Source organism: Choristoneura fumiferana, chromosome 27 (genome assembly GCF_025370935.1).
Source record: "Choristoneura fumiferana chromosome 27, NRCan_CFum_1, whole genome shotgun sequence".
NCBI classification, from domain to species: Eukaryota; Metazoa; Arthropoda; class Insecta; order Lepidoptera; family Tortricidae; genus Choristoneura; species Choristoneura fumiferana.
Window position 1 is genome coordinate 9,613,651 of NC_133498.1, and position 13,647 is coordinate 9,627,297.

The 13,647-nt window shown below is 36.0% G+C and overlaps 1 pseudogene; it reads left to right on the plus strand.

The window, feature by feature from the left end:
* Positions 1-1,785: 1,785 nt before the first annotated feature.
* On the plus strand, positions 1,786-13,466 carry LOC141443463 (uncharacterized; annotated as a pseudogene).
* The last annotated feature ends 181 nt before the right edge of the window (positions 13,467-13,647 follow it).

The following is a 13,647-nucleotide window of genomic DNA, read 5'->3' on the forward strand; positions in this document are numbered from 1 at the left end:
ACTCATTAATAAAATGATTGAAAAGTATATTATATTTTATCATCTTTGTTTTAAAAACGTGTATTTGGTGTAGGTATGGTTAGTTTTATGTAGGTATTTTCAAATCTAAATTGCACCATCAGAGGTAGGTACAGTCACCAGCACCAATATCTGACACAACAAGCGTGCATAAATATTTGATACGACTCTATTTCTAGGGCCGGAAGGACAGGTCAGATATTTTTGCATGCTCCGCTGTGGCAGATATTAATGCTAGTGACTGTACCATCAGCCAAATATGGTCTACCACCCTAAAGTTGATAACCGTTTGCATGTCACAAAACAATAATGCCAGTAGACGTGTCTGTCAACTTGAAAGTTCTACTTTAGCGACATATTCATTTGATAGGAACTTGTTTAAAAATTGATAGACCACTTATTTGGCTGATGGTAGTGATGGTACTTCTTTCTATTGTACCTAAAGGTTTCCTGGAAGAGACGGCTCTAGTTAAAGCTATAAGGCCACCTGTTATATAAGTACTTGTAAAATAAATAAATAAGATCTCACATCACTCATAATGGAGGATGTCTATATCCATCAGTGGATGATGACTACCACTCCACAAATGAGCCAGTATCTGGTATAAGTTGTTGAAAATGACATTTTAATACTAGCTTCTTGGTCACTGTAGGTAAATTATGTTTTACCAAATTTCAAGTCGATGCCACCAATATTATTATATTGTCTCCAGATTTACATAAGTATGCCAAATCGTTATTGTCTTTCTAGATGGCACCACTGTTGCGTGAGGTTTTTAAGTGTGGCTTTCAAAGTCTGTTATTACGGACGTGAAAACAAAGTTTAGATTAAAATCATATTTAATACACCTTAAAACCGTACCATAAAAATATCGCGCAACCAGTGTTGCGTAGTCCCGTTTTGTTCGGAAAAAAAGGGAGGACAAAAGTTTCCGAAAGACAAAACTGTCTCAAAACACAGACATTCATTGCCCCGTAACGCATTATTGTCATAATTAATTTCAGGTAATGCAAAATATTCACAAAATTATTCTAATTATAAATAAACCCGCGTAGCTCACCCAAAAACTATGAGATTTGACATTTCGGAGACCTCACGCTACACTAGCGCCTATAGTGGCGAATTCATACGCGATAGCCCATTGTGTCAATAATTAACTTGCAAGATTTAACCTGTACAGTCACCAGCACCAATATCTGACACAACAAGCGTGCATAAATATCTGATACGACTCTATTTCTAGGGCCGGAAGGACGTGTCAGATATTTTTTCACGCTTCGCTGAGGCAGATATTAATGCTGGTGACTGTACATGAGGTAAACGTCCTAATGCTCGACACAATAATCCCCAATAGACGACACCCTGCTGTCATCTCTATTGCTAATAACATAAGATTAAAGATGCCAATTACTGGGACGACAGCGACGAGCACTCGTACTTTCACCTTACATACATTGCAAGTTAAATAAAAGCTTGTAACAAAAAGTTGGAAAACCCCCGACATTGTCACTTCAAATTTCAATATCTCAAAAACGGATGAACCGATTTTGATAAAACATGTCTAAGAACCATTGCTAGAAAACCTGCTTTCAAATAAAAAAAACCGCATTCCAATCGGTCAACCCGTTTAAGAGCTACGATGCCAAAAACAGAAAGACACACAGACACACGTAGCGGTCAAACTTATAACAGCCCTCTTTTTGCGTCGAGGGGCTAAAAACGACTTTGAACATCCGAGCATCTTATGGATTGTTCATCTAAGACCTATATCAGCTAGTAAACTTGACCTTAGGGTCCGGTCATTGCCAAGGTCCGTATAAAAGCCCGGTAGAGCTGCGCCGCTAAGCTCTCCGCCGACCATCGTCGAGAAAACCGTACGTATTTACTTTCTTTTTTTTGTCATAAAAAAAAATGTTTATCGCGGAAATTTTTTTTTGGCGATTTAGAAAATTATTTGTTATTTGTGATCTTCTTTTGATTGTTTGTCGAGATATTACTGCGAAAATGTCATGCTATTGGTTTAAAATTAATAAAAAATGTATTACTTATTCGTTTTGCGTGTTTAAAGAAAAAATTAGAATTTTAAAAATTCAAATTCAAATTCATTTATTTACTTGAAAAGCTCTATAGGTATACAAATATAATAATTGTTCAGCGCACTCGCCGGCGACACCAGCATATATATTATTTTATTTTTGTTATAAATTAATTCTAAAATGTTTAGTCATAATTTAGTGTAGTAATAGTTAATAAATTAAATGTCAAAACATTTTTATTCAAATTCAAATATTTTTACTTCAGGCAATGACCATATTTGCTTGTAATATTAGGTTATTTTATTTGTTAAGACAATTGGCATTGATCACTTTTTTATAATGTGATCTAATTCCAAAACCATTTCGAGGAATACTAGGTTTATTAAATAATTTTATAACGTTTTTGTAAAAAAATACTAATTGGTCGTGTGTATATTTGCAAAATAACGTTAGACCTTTGATGACTTTCATCGTAAATAAACGTAACATAACTAATCCACCTAATTCTGACACTGCCACGTAACAGAAGACACTACGTTTTTTTAAATAATTTAGATGGGCAACGAAAAACGTAGTTTTTAACGCCGTGCGTGGCAACTAGGGTTAGCTATAATTCCGGCAACTTCAAAATAGGGTAAAAAATTTAAAACGCAACTAAAACCAAAATCCTTCAAATATGTGTCTTAAATTCGCCTATTTTATAAAAAAATATATAAAAATAAACATTTTTTTTTTGAAACCAATGCCAATTCAATAAATATAAAGGAATCAAAGAAGAATAATCAAAGTACATTGAATTTAATTAAATTAAATTGATCACATAAATTAAATCAGATTTATTCAATTTAGAGTATAATAAGCACTTATGAATGCCGAAGAATGTACCACCGGCTCTACCACCACAGTTTAATTTTTAATTAAGGTTTAGTGGAGCTCACGTAGTTACTTACCTACTGAGGAAAACTAATACTAATCTAAAATATCCATGTCATTGATGTCATCGAAACAATAAATACATTTTATCAAAATACTAAAATGGCCGAGACCTCGATTTTAATATTAATATGAAGATGGCAACAATGCTTTTACTTATTTGCCAGAAATAAATTATCTGTTTAAAAATATACGAACAAATATGCAGTAAACAAATATAAGTAGTTAAGGAATATACAATATTTTTCTCGTAATAATAGTTCAAAATGAAACTGGTTAAATCCAGCCCACACTATATGATGATTAAAGTTTACAACCATTCACCAAACTCAATTAAGAACTTGGACAAACCGGTGATATTTCATAAACAGTTAAAGGCATTCCTCATCGAAATGTGTTTTTATAACTTAAGAGATTACTTCAATGAAAATATAAATTAATACTGAAATAAATTAATCTTATTAATAAATAAATTAATATTAATACTCTTAAATGTATGTAGAATATTTTTAAGACGATAATTGAGTGATATTATTATGTAGTAGTAACCTCTCATGTTGCTGTGCCCTTGCAGAACGTCACATGTGACTAATACGGAATTGTAAAAATGTAGAATTTTACTGTTACCTTAAATATTTAAATTATTTAGTTTTTAGTATTTGTTGTTATAGCGGCCACAGTAATACATAACCTGTGAAAATTTCAAGTGTCTAACTAAAACGACTCAAGGCCCTGTGACAGACGGACGGACAGACACACAGACAGTGGAGTGTCAGTAATAGGATTCCATTGACACTCTTTGGGTACAAAACCCTATAAAAGCATGTACCTAGGCAAATTTACAACCGCCTTTTTTAAGTCAGTTAAAAATTGCATGGAATATACCGACTTATTTATTGTCAAATTCCGAAGAATTTAACGATCCTTTGTGTACAAGCAAAATGACTGTTTGAGTTACTATACTTTACAGTTATATTGTAAACTTAACAGTAGTTTGAAAATGTCTTTCGTTTCGGTGTTTAGTTTGTCCATTCTTATAAAAAAAAAACCGGCCAAGAGCGTGTCGGACACGCCCAAAATAGGGTTCCGTAGCCATTACGAAAAAAATAAGTAATATTTTTCTAAGGATTTCGTATTTTATATGGAATCTTCCAAGTTTAGGTATATTTTATACCTTAGGTAAAACTACTAATAATTCTCAAGCAAACTTAGTCGTTATAGTTTTCCTTGAAAGTTTGATATACTTACTACCATCCTGATTTTTTTCAAATTTTTCCACCCACCGGTTTAGATTTTAGAGGGGGAGGACGCTCGGTTTTAATGAAAATTTTCACTTTAATATTTCGCAAACAAGTCACTGAATTGAAAAATCGTCTTAGGAAACCCCTAATGGTTTAAAAGGCCCTTTCCAACGATACCCCACACTATAGGGTTGGATGAGAAAAAAACACCCCCACTTTACGTCTATGGGAAGTACCCTAAAAGTTTTTTTTTTTAAATTTTTAATTGTACCATTTTGTCGGTATAGTTTACATTCGTGCAAAATAACAGCTTTCTAGCGTTGATAATAGTCCCTGAGCAAAGCCGCGGACGGACAGACACACAGACTATAATAAGGGTTCCGTTTTTGCCATTTTGGCTCCGGAACCCTAAAAACATACATTTTAAGTACGCGACGAGCTTTGAGTATATTGCATTCATTTAATCCCTTGCTGCATTAAAGTTAAACTTGCAGGTAAAGATTAATTGTAGTTCGTTCGATAGAAAAAAAACAAAAGTCGCGTCTCTTAAAAACAAAATAAACCCTTAGGCTCCGTTTCCACCAGAGATGTGCGAGGATGTATTGCAAGGAATGTGTTTTTCGTGAACCAATAGAAACACTGCATTTAAATATCCTGTAGTTCGAGTGTCATTATGGTTGTTTAGTCTCGCGTTATAACACTCTACTTTTCACTTTGAATACCAGGAAAAAAACAACTTTCTGTTCAAAATTACAATATTACTTTTTAAAAACGTACGCTCGACTAAACCTATTTTAAAACTGATTGGATTATGCATAATAAAATGAATTAATCCTTAATTATAATTGTGTTTCAAAAAATCATTTTTTTTAAATGTTTTTGCACACATCATTTTGAGGCTATTTATACGCCATAAAAATCCACCTTTCACAATACCCGTGATTGGCTGTTTCCAACTTAAATATAAAAAAAAATTTAATCCCTAGAGATTAATGAGGAGCTTTAGTCCCGATATGCAGAGACTAAACTAACATTTTAATAGCATGAGAAGTGAAAAATAATTTATTTTGCTTTGGACATAGTAACAAAGTGGATTTATAAACTTGCTAATGAGCCGACACGTCTAGCCAAATGCAGTGGCATTCTAGTATTTTCGGAGATTCGCGGTAGGGCCTGTTTTCATTTATTTAAGCGCGGGGAAAGTCGCGGGCAGAAGATATAGTTACTTTAGAGTAGACGTATGTTTTAAACTGTTAGTTAAAGTTTCCGTGCAACTGCATAGTTCGGGTCATCGACATGAACCGGTTACAATCTACTATTAATGTACCAATCACAACTTTTACCTAACATCTTACTAAACAACACAATCAAGAATCAACCATATAAAAAACACCATAGAATTGTAAGTATTTTGCGTCGCTACTAATACATGGTTATCGCGTGAAATTGAATTTTATGTATTAGAAATTGAGTAGAATTTTGTCGGTCTGTTCAAAATGTTCGAATTGTTTTGATGTGTTGGCTGTTTAAAATTCAGTTTTAAGATTGAGAGGTGAAAGACGAGTTTTGTGTGAAGTGTTTTAACCATAGGTTAGGTTAACGGTAGTAATGGGGAGCAACAGTTATTTTTAACAGGTTATCAAAACAGGCTAGTTTTAATAATAACTTCACGACTTTTCCATAACGTATGCATCAACATCATCATCATCATTTTAGCTGTAGGACGTCCACTGTTGGACATAGGCCTCCCCCATAGACTCCCAGTAGCTTCAGCTTTAACCACCCGTCCATCTCGTAGGTGGACGTCCTACGCTACGCTTGCCGATCCGCGGTCTTCATTCGAGAACTTTTCGACCCCAACGGCCATCTGTTTTTCATGCTTATATCCTGCCCATTGCCACTTCAACGAGTTAATTCGCTATGTCGGTGACCCTTGTTCTTCTACGTATCTCTTCATTTCTGATTCGATCCCGTAGAGAAACCCCCAGCGTAGCTCTCTCCATAACTCGCTGAGCAACTGAGCCTTTATAAGGCCTATAGTGAAGCATCACGTCTCGGATCCATATGTCATCACTGGCAACACACATGGCACTGAGGGATTTTGGACGAAAAGACATTGCAGTTTCCCAAACCAAACGCTGCCCGTCCGAGTTGGATTCGACGTGTTTTGATTCTAATTATTCCAATAATATAACAAAAGCCGGGTTTTTAAAAGCATCAATTTGTATTTGATATATTTCGTCGACGTAACAAAAGCTCTCGTTTTTAAACAAAAGTTTTAAAATAAATGTCAGTGTTGAAAACTAATTCACATTTTATATTGCAGCTATTTGACACAAGATGGCGCTGTACTCAATAAGCAGATTAGTTCTGCTATTCGCCGTAGCATGCAGCAGTGAGGCGTCTGAACTGTCGAGGAGTAAGTTTGTGTAATTTGTTGATAAATAGAGTATTTGGTAAAAATGTGGCAGTTGTACGAGGCAGCACGAATAAATTAAAGTTCTACCTTCATTTTAATAAAAAATAAATGTATAATGTAAGAAAGGATAATAAGACCATGCTACTTCTTTGGCGCTGCCTGCATTTATTACGTAAGACGATTTTTGCCTGCTTTTGACCCCCTCTCTTGCCTAGTAAGAAAATAATGGTCGACCCTCTGCACCCTGTTTAATATTTATTACGTAAGAATCTAAAAGAAATCTATTTTTTATCTATCTATTTTTTTATTATTGTATAATTATTTTAATTCATATGTAAAAAAAAATTATGCTGAAAGGCAAAACATGGAGGACAAGACATTAAAATTATTGAACATCTATATATTCAATTTAATAATTGTATATAGTAACTCATGTTTGACAAATAAAATAATCTTTATCTTTAAAAATTAATACACATTTGGTTCACTTCAAAGCCAAGCTATTTTTACAATGTAATTAATTTTAAGTACCTACTTATCAGAAAAGTATAATAATTTTGACTTATTTTGCTTTATACGATAATTAGTTACCAAAGAAATATTTTTTACGAACGTGTATATCTTTCCTAAGTAAATACTAATATGTAAGAGTAATTAAGTAAGTATTAAGTATTTAGTAAGTATTGTATATGGTGTTGTACAGTCACCAGCATTAATATCTCCCACAGCGGAGCGTGCAAAAATATCTGACACGTCCTTCCGGCCCTAGAAATAGAGTCGTATCAGATATTTATGCACGCTTGTTATGTCAGATATTGGCGCTGGTGACTGTAGTTGTAGTCCATGAATTAAACTTCTTATATTTTTTTCTGTCAACAGCCATCAGACAGGCTCCTCCCAACATCTTTACTGTCGGTAACGGCGAGCAGTGCCTCGGCACAGACCGCTCGACGGGCGGCGTCTGTCTCTCTCGCAACCAGTGCAACACACAAGGAGGGAAGGCCATCGGATTCTGCGGGGTCTTCGCTACGTGCTGCTCGCGTGAGTATACTATCCTTGCTAATGCCTAGTCTCGCCTGGAGACGGGCCGAATGTGATTTGAACCGAATACGAACGAAGCCGAACATTCGGTAAAAATAAGAAATAAAAAGTAATAACCTGCCTTTAGTACATTTTAAATAGAAGTTGATAGATAAGAAGAGACTGTTAATTTTGATTGTTGAATACACCCTTTAATGATAAAAAATTCATAGGTAGGTAGGTACTTAAAGTTTCTCAATGTTTAGTTACTGAAAATTGTGATCCAAAAGCTTTTTTAATTCAATTTGCAAATTTCATTTTTGTTGCATACTTTACTGATACTCGTATTTCTGAAACTGTAAATATTTCAGGATTTTTATAAAACTAACCTAACCTAACTTAAAGGGCTCAACACAATGGCCCTGAAATAAATCCTGAAATATTCATTTTTAGAGTTTGCGAAAAGAAAAGTTGCGAAATGAAACAGGTTGCCAAACGTTATGTTGCGAAAAGGTAGTACCCGGGCGAAGATGTATACTGGTTCAGGAACAGTTTATCTATCGCCTTGAGTAGCCATTTGTAGGTACTTACTTACCCAGAAAAAAAGATGGCGGAAGTGAATAGGCTGGTTTAATAATATTTTATCTTCGTAATTTTTGTTTGATTGACAAAAGAAAATAACAGTGTTATTTATTTAATTACACATGCATCAAAACCTTGCACCATAGTTTACTTCAATCATTAAAATATAGATGTCGCTGTTCACAGTAAACGCGTGTGACGTGAGAACGAACACGAAAGTGGCTGTCTTCATCAATCCTCCACTAAACAGGGAGTCTTCAGGCTTGGAATGCTCTTACAACGTGGAAATTAACAACAACAACGTTTGCCAGATACGAATCGACTTTGAAACTTTCAACCTGGCTCCACCGACTACGGTGAGTTTTGCTATTTAACAATAGATGGCGCTAACATCAATGTAAATTTTAATCCATAAGGACGTAATCAATGAATTCATTACGTAAGAAACGTTCATAGAAGACGACACGACAAAGTATAGAAAATTTTCTTCGCTTAATATTTTTGTTATAATAATTCCGCATACTCATTTAGTGTTTGTGAATTTCTACTCAACCATAGATGGCGCTGTGATAAATTTTATTTTTTTAGGTGGAACCAGTCGAGAATGTGACCCAGAGGCCGGGCTATACGTGCCGAAACGATATCTTCCAGGTCACAAACCTGCAAGCCAACTCGGATTTCATGCCGCCTCTCTGCGGTGACAATAATGGACAGCACAGTAAGTTTCGTTTTATAACTAGTATGTATACACGTAAGAAAGGAAGATTTTTTCATGTGGTAGAGCCTTACTGTAACCACTTGCTGGCTGCAGTAAGAATGGGCCGGCTCGACCGGGTTAGTACCACACTCCCACAGAATACCGGCGTGAAATAGTAGTTGTGCTACTTTTTCGTACGGTGAGTGGGAGATCCGAAGGCCCAACTCCCCTCCCCCTTCCCCGTCTCCTCCCTCCCCCATTAGCCCCCCTTTCAGGCCGCCAATCTTTGTAACATCAGCAAAGATTTGCTACCCAATTTTGATGGCTGGTGTATCGCTCTTTCTGAAAAGCGAAAGAAATCTAAGAATCATAGTGCTCGTTTTTTTACAGTAAGGTTGCAATATTTTTTTAAGTTGATTATGTATTAATGATACTTAATAAATATTTTTAATAAAAAAGACACAAGTATACATAAAATAGGTGTCTGGGGAACCCCAAACTAGGCCGATTGGTTATAGTTTTACTGGTTATAAACTTTAACCTCGGTTCTTCTATTTCCTCCAAACACTAACATGTAACAATGTTTTCTTCCACAGTGTACGTGAGAGTGAACGCATCCACCAACAGCAGATCCATCCGCATCCACTTCAACATCGCCGACCGCAACACGCAGCCAAACCTGCCCCAAGCCACGTGGAAGATCAAAGTCACTCAGCTTGAGTGCTTTAACACTTTGGGGTAAGTTTAAAAAATCTAGTAGCTACTAAGTACAGTTTACCTATTAGTTACTGATAAATTATTTTAGGAGACTTGAACACTTTTACACAATTTTGAACATGAAACTACAGTGAATCACTTATCTTATAAATGATATTGTATCGGATAACTCACGTCTTAAATCGTGTTTAGCTCGACACATGTTTCGGGCTAATTCGTAGCCCTTCTTCCTAGAAGCAACGTGACTCGGCGGCTGCCGCAACACGCTGTAACTCCCCAAGACACAGTGACAAATTAAAACGGTGCTTGTGGTTTGTAGTCTAACAACTGGTAGCATGGTGTACGGTTGTGTGTGACTCTGAAGATGAGCTCTGGTTGAGTTCGAAACGCGTCAGTGTAGTGTTGTGGTGGTGTTAGATGGGTTTGTGTGATTTGTGTGTGTTCTTACAGTGTGGAGGTGGAGGACCTGCATGAACACGCATATTTTGCATAAGCTTAGCTAACGTAAGGTCGCGGGTGAGCAAGGAAATTCTTTTAGTTCATTGATATGGACCTCCGCAAAGTAACGCCTGATCCAATAAATAGATCTATAGTCATGGGTGGTGTCGTTATTGATAGGTGTATGAATTTCACCGTTTGTTTTTAGAAAATACCGTGACGGGCTTCTGCAAGCCATTACATCGTCGCTCCCGTCATCGCCTTTGAGCAGTTCCGCTGACAGAGATGAATATCTCATTGGTAAGATTTGAAATTAAAATTACTTAAATAACTGTACTTACTAATAGTTAACACGTTCGCCCCAGTGATACAACGTCTGTGACACTTCTATTTAAAAGTGAAGATTGACAGGGGTAATATTGTGTTATGTTTAAAAATCTGTCCAACGATAGGATTGTTGTGGAGTTTAGACTACCTCAAAAGGATGAGACATGATTTCTTATACGGTCGTTTTTAGATGAAAAAAATTACGATAGATTAATTTATGAGGTGTAACAATTTAAAAGATTAATGTCATGGTTCAGGACAGTTGACAAAAGCTACACATTTTTTTTTTACTTTACCCCAGCTCCCCCTGGCTGTTTGCAATACTACTCCAATCGTTCTGGCTCATACATAATTTAATTTATATTTTTTTACTTTTCCCCAGCTCCCCCTGGCTGTTTGCAATATTACCCCGATCGTTCTGGCTCATATATATATCTATTTTTTACTTTTCCCCAGCTCCCCCCGGCTGTTTGCAATATTACCCCGATCGTTCTGGCTCATATATATATTAATTTTTTACTTTTCCCCAGCGCCCCCGGCTGTTTGCAATATTACCCCGATCGTTCTGGCTCATATATATATATCTATTTTTTACTTTTCCCCAGCTCCCCCTGGCTGTTTGCAATATTACCCCGATCGTTCTGGCTCATATATATATATCTATTTTTTACTTTTCCCCAGCTCCCCCTGGCTGTTTGCAATATTACCCCGATCGTTCTGGCTCATATATATATATCTATTTTTTACTTTTCCCCAGCTCCCTCCGGCTGTTTGCAATATTACCCCGATCGTTCTGGCTCATATATATATATTAATTTTTTACTTTTCCCCAGCTCCCCCTGGCTGTTTGCAATATTACCCCGATCGTTCTGGCTCATATATATATATATCTATTTTTTACTTTTCCCCAGCTCCCCCTGGCTGTTTGCAATATTACCCCGATCGTTCTGGCTCATATATATATTAATTTTTTACTTTTCCCCAGCTCCCCCTGGCTGTTTGCAATATTACCCCGACCGTTCTGGCTCATATTATATCTATTTTTTACTTTTCCCCAGCTCCCCCTGGCTGTTTGCAATATTACCCCGATCGTTCTGGCTCATATATATATATCTATTTTTTACTTTTCCCCAGCTCCCCCTGGCTGTTTGCAATATTACCCCGACCGTTCTGGCTCGTTCGAGTCGTTTAACTACAACCGAGGAGCCGGGCCTTACATCGCTAACCTGGCCTACGCTACATGCTTCAAGCGAACTCCTGATGTTTGCGGTATCAAGTGAGTTTAATCTATCTTTATTTACTTAAAAATAAAAGTCAATTGCCAAATGTATGCAAGCGGTAAAACAGCGGCTATTTGGCTTATTTTTACAAGCTTTTCTTTAGCTTGCCCTGTTTGTTTATTTCTTTATTTATTTGTTTGCTTGGGTCAAATCTTGGAAGCTGAATTTGACCCAGTTCCAGTGGTCTGATTGACTTGAAACTTGACATAATTATGTAGATTTGGTGACAATACAATAATCTGGTAGTGTCATATCTCGGTGGGCCTGCCAGGATCGTCTGCGCAAGAGGGAAATCCTCAATAGTTAATAGGACCGACTTGAAATTTGGTACGGATATGTAGTTTAGATGACAATGCAAGAACAGTCAACAAAAAGTACAGTGAGCAAAAAAAAGCTTATTTCTTATGTTGTGCAAGTATTCTCTACCATCCTATATCCTTTCAGGAATAAGGCCACAACACTTTTTTGTAACCTTTTTGCATTTCCTTTCTGTATAATAAAGAGTATAAATAAATAAACGAACAAAAGTCCAGCAGACAGTGGATAGGTTTACTACGGCTCATATGATTGTAATGATCCTCTACAGGTTAACAGCCGCAAGCTTTGACATGGCGTATCGCTCCGAAGACAACCTGTACCTGGATACTGACTGTCAGATGAACCCTTTCACTCAAGGGACGGCTCAGAGTGAGGACTACCTATTCATCCCCGAGTCGCAGACCGCTGATGGACTGAGAGGATCCAAGTTCTGCGGAGCCAGCGCCGCCAACCAGATAATTGCTTGTAAGGAAAGCTTTTAATGTAAATTTTAATTAAGAATATTTATATTCAACTAGCCTGTTGCCCGCGACTCCGTCTGCGTAGAATTCGTTTATCGCTATCACGCGGGAGCTACCTAAGCAATTTTCCGGCATAAAACCTATCCTAGGTCCTTCCCCAGGACTCAAACTATCTGTATACTGAATTACATCTAAATCGGTTCAGCGTTTTAGACTTGATGAGGTAACAAACAAACTTTCGCATTTATAATATTAGTGGATGGTCTCTCTTTCATTTTATATGCACAGTTTGCTAAAGAAATTTGATGCTTATCTTATCATTAACCCTATTGATTTATCCAATAAATCCCCGGGCAAGTGTTCATTCAAAAATCTTGAATACACTTCCATTTTATCCATTAGAGGTGCATAACCCTAAAAGTAAAATTTGTTTTCTTTTACAGCTACTCCCCCAGGCCAATCTACGTGCACTTCCACAGTGACAATTTAGTGACAGATGACGTTAATGAATATGGCTACCGATTCAACTACAACGTTCTAAATAATTGTAATCTTAAGAAATGAACTTTTATATACCTGGGATAGTGTAAGTCGCGCCTCGGCTGTACTGTATTATTTCTATGGGGTCTCTTTATCAAACGAGTTTTTGGTTTTGCCCCACGAATAAATAATAATATTCATATTGTATTACATGAATTGTCAACTTAATCAAATGAACTGAGTAGTTTTTCCCCATAACTCAATAATTTTATTTATTTGAGGTTTTATTTTGGGCATTATTAAGTTCGTTAGAGTTAAACTTTGGGGAAAAATTGCAAATATTTTGATGACTGCCCCACAATAATATATACAGCCGATGTTTGTCCGACTGATATTTATGTTATAGTAATAAAATTTCATGCTTTTAATATGTGCCAATAATATTTTATTTATTGTTCATTAGATTAGTTTATTTTTTAATAAATGGTAATTGAATAATTAATAGTTTTTATTTATATTTCCTTTACTGTGAAAGATTTAAATAGTATAAAATAAGGTACATAGTTTTTACATTTTAACTACTAATAAATAATACAGGATGGATGTGTATTTCTATACAGAAATAACATTAAAATCTTCCCATGCCACGCTACTGCTACCTAGACAAAATGAAAGTTAA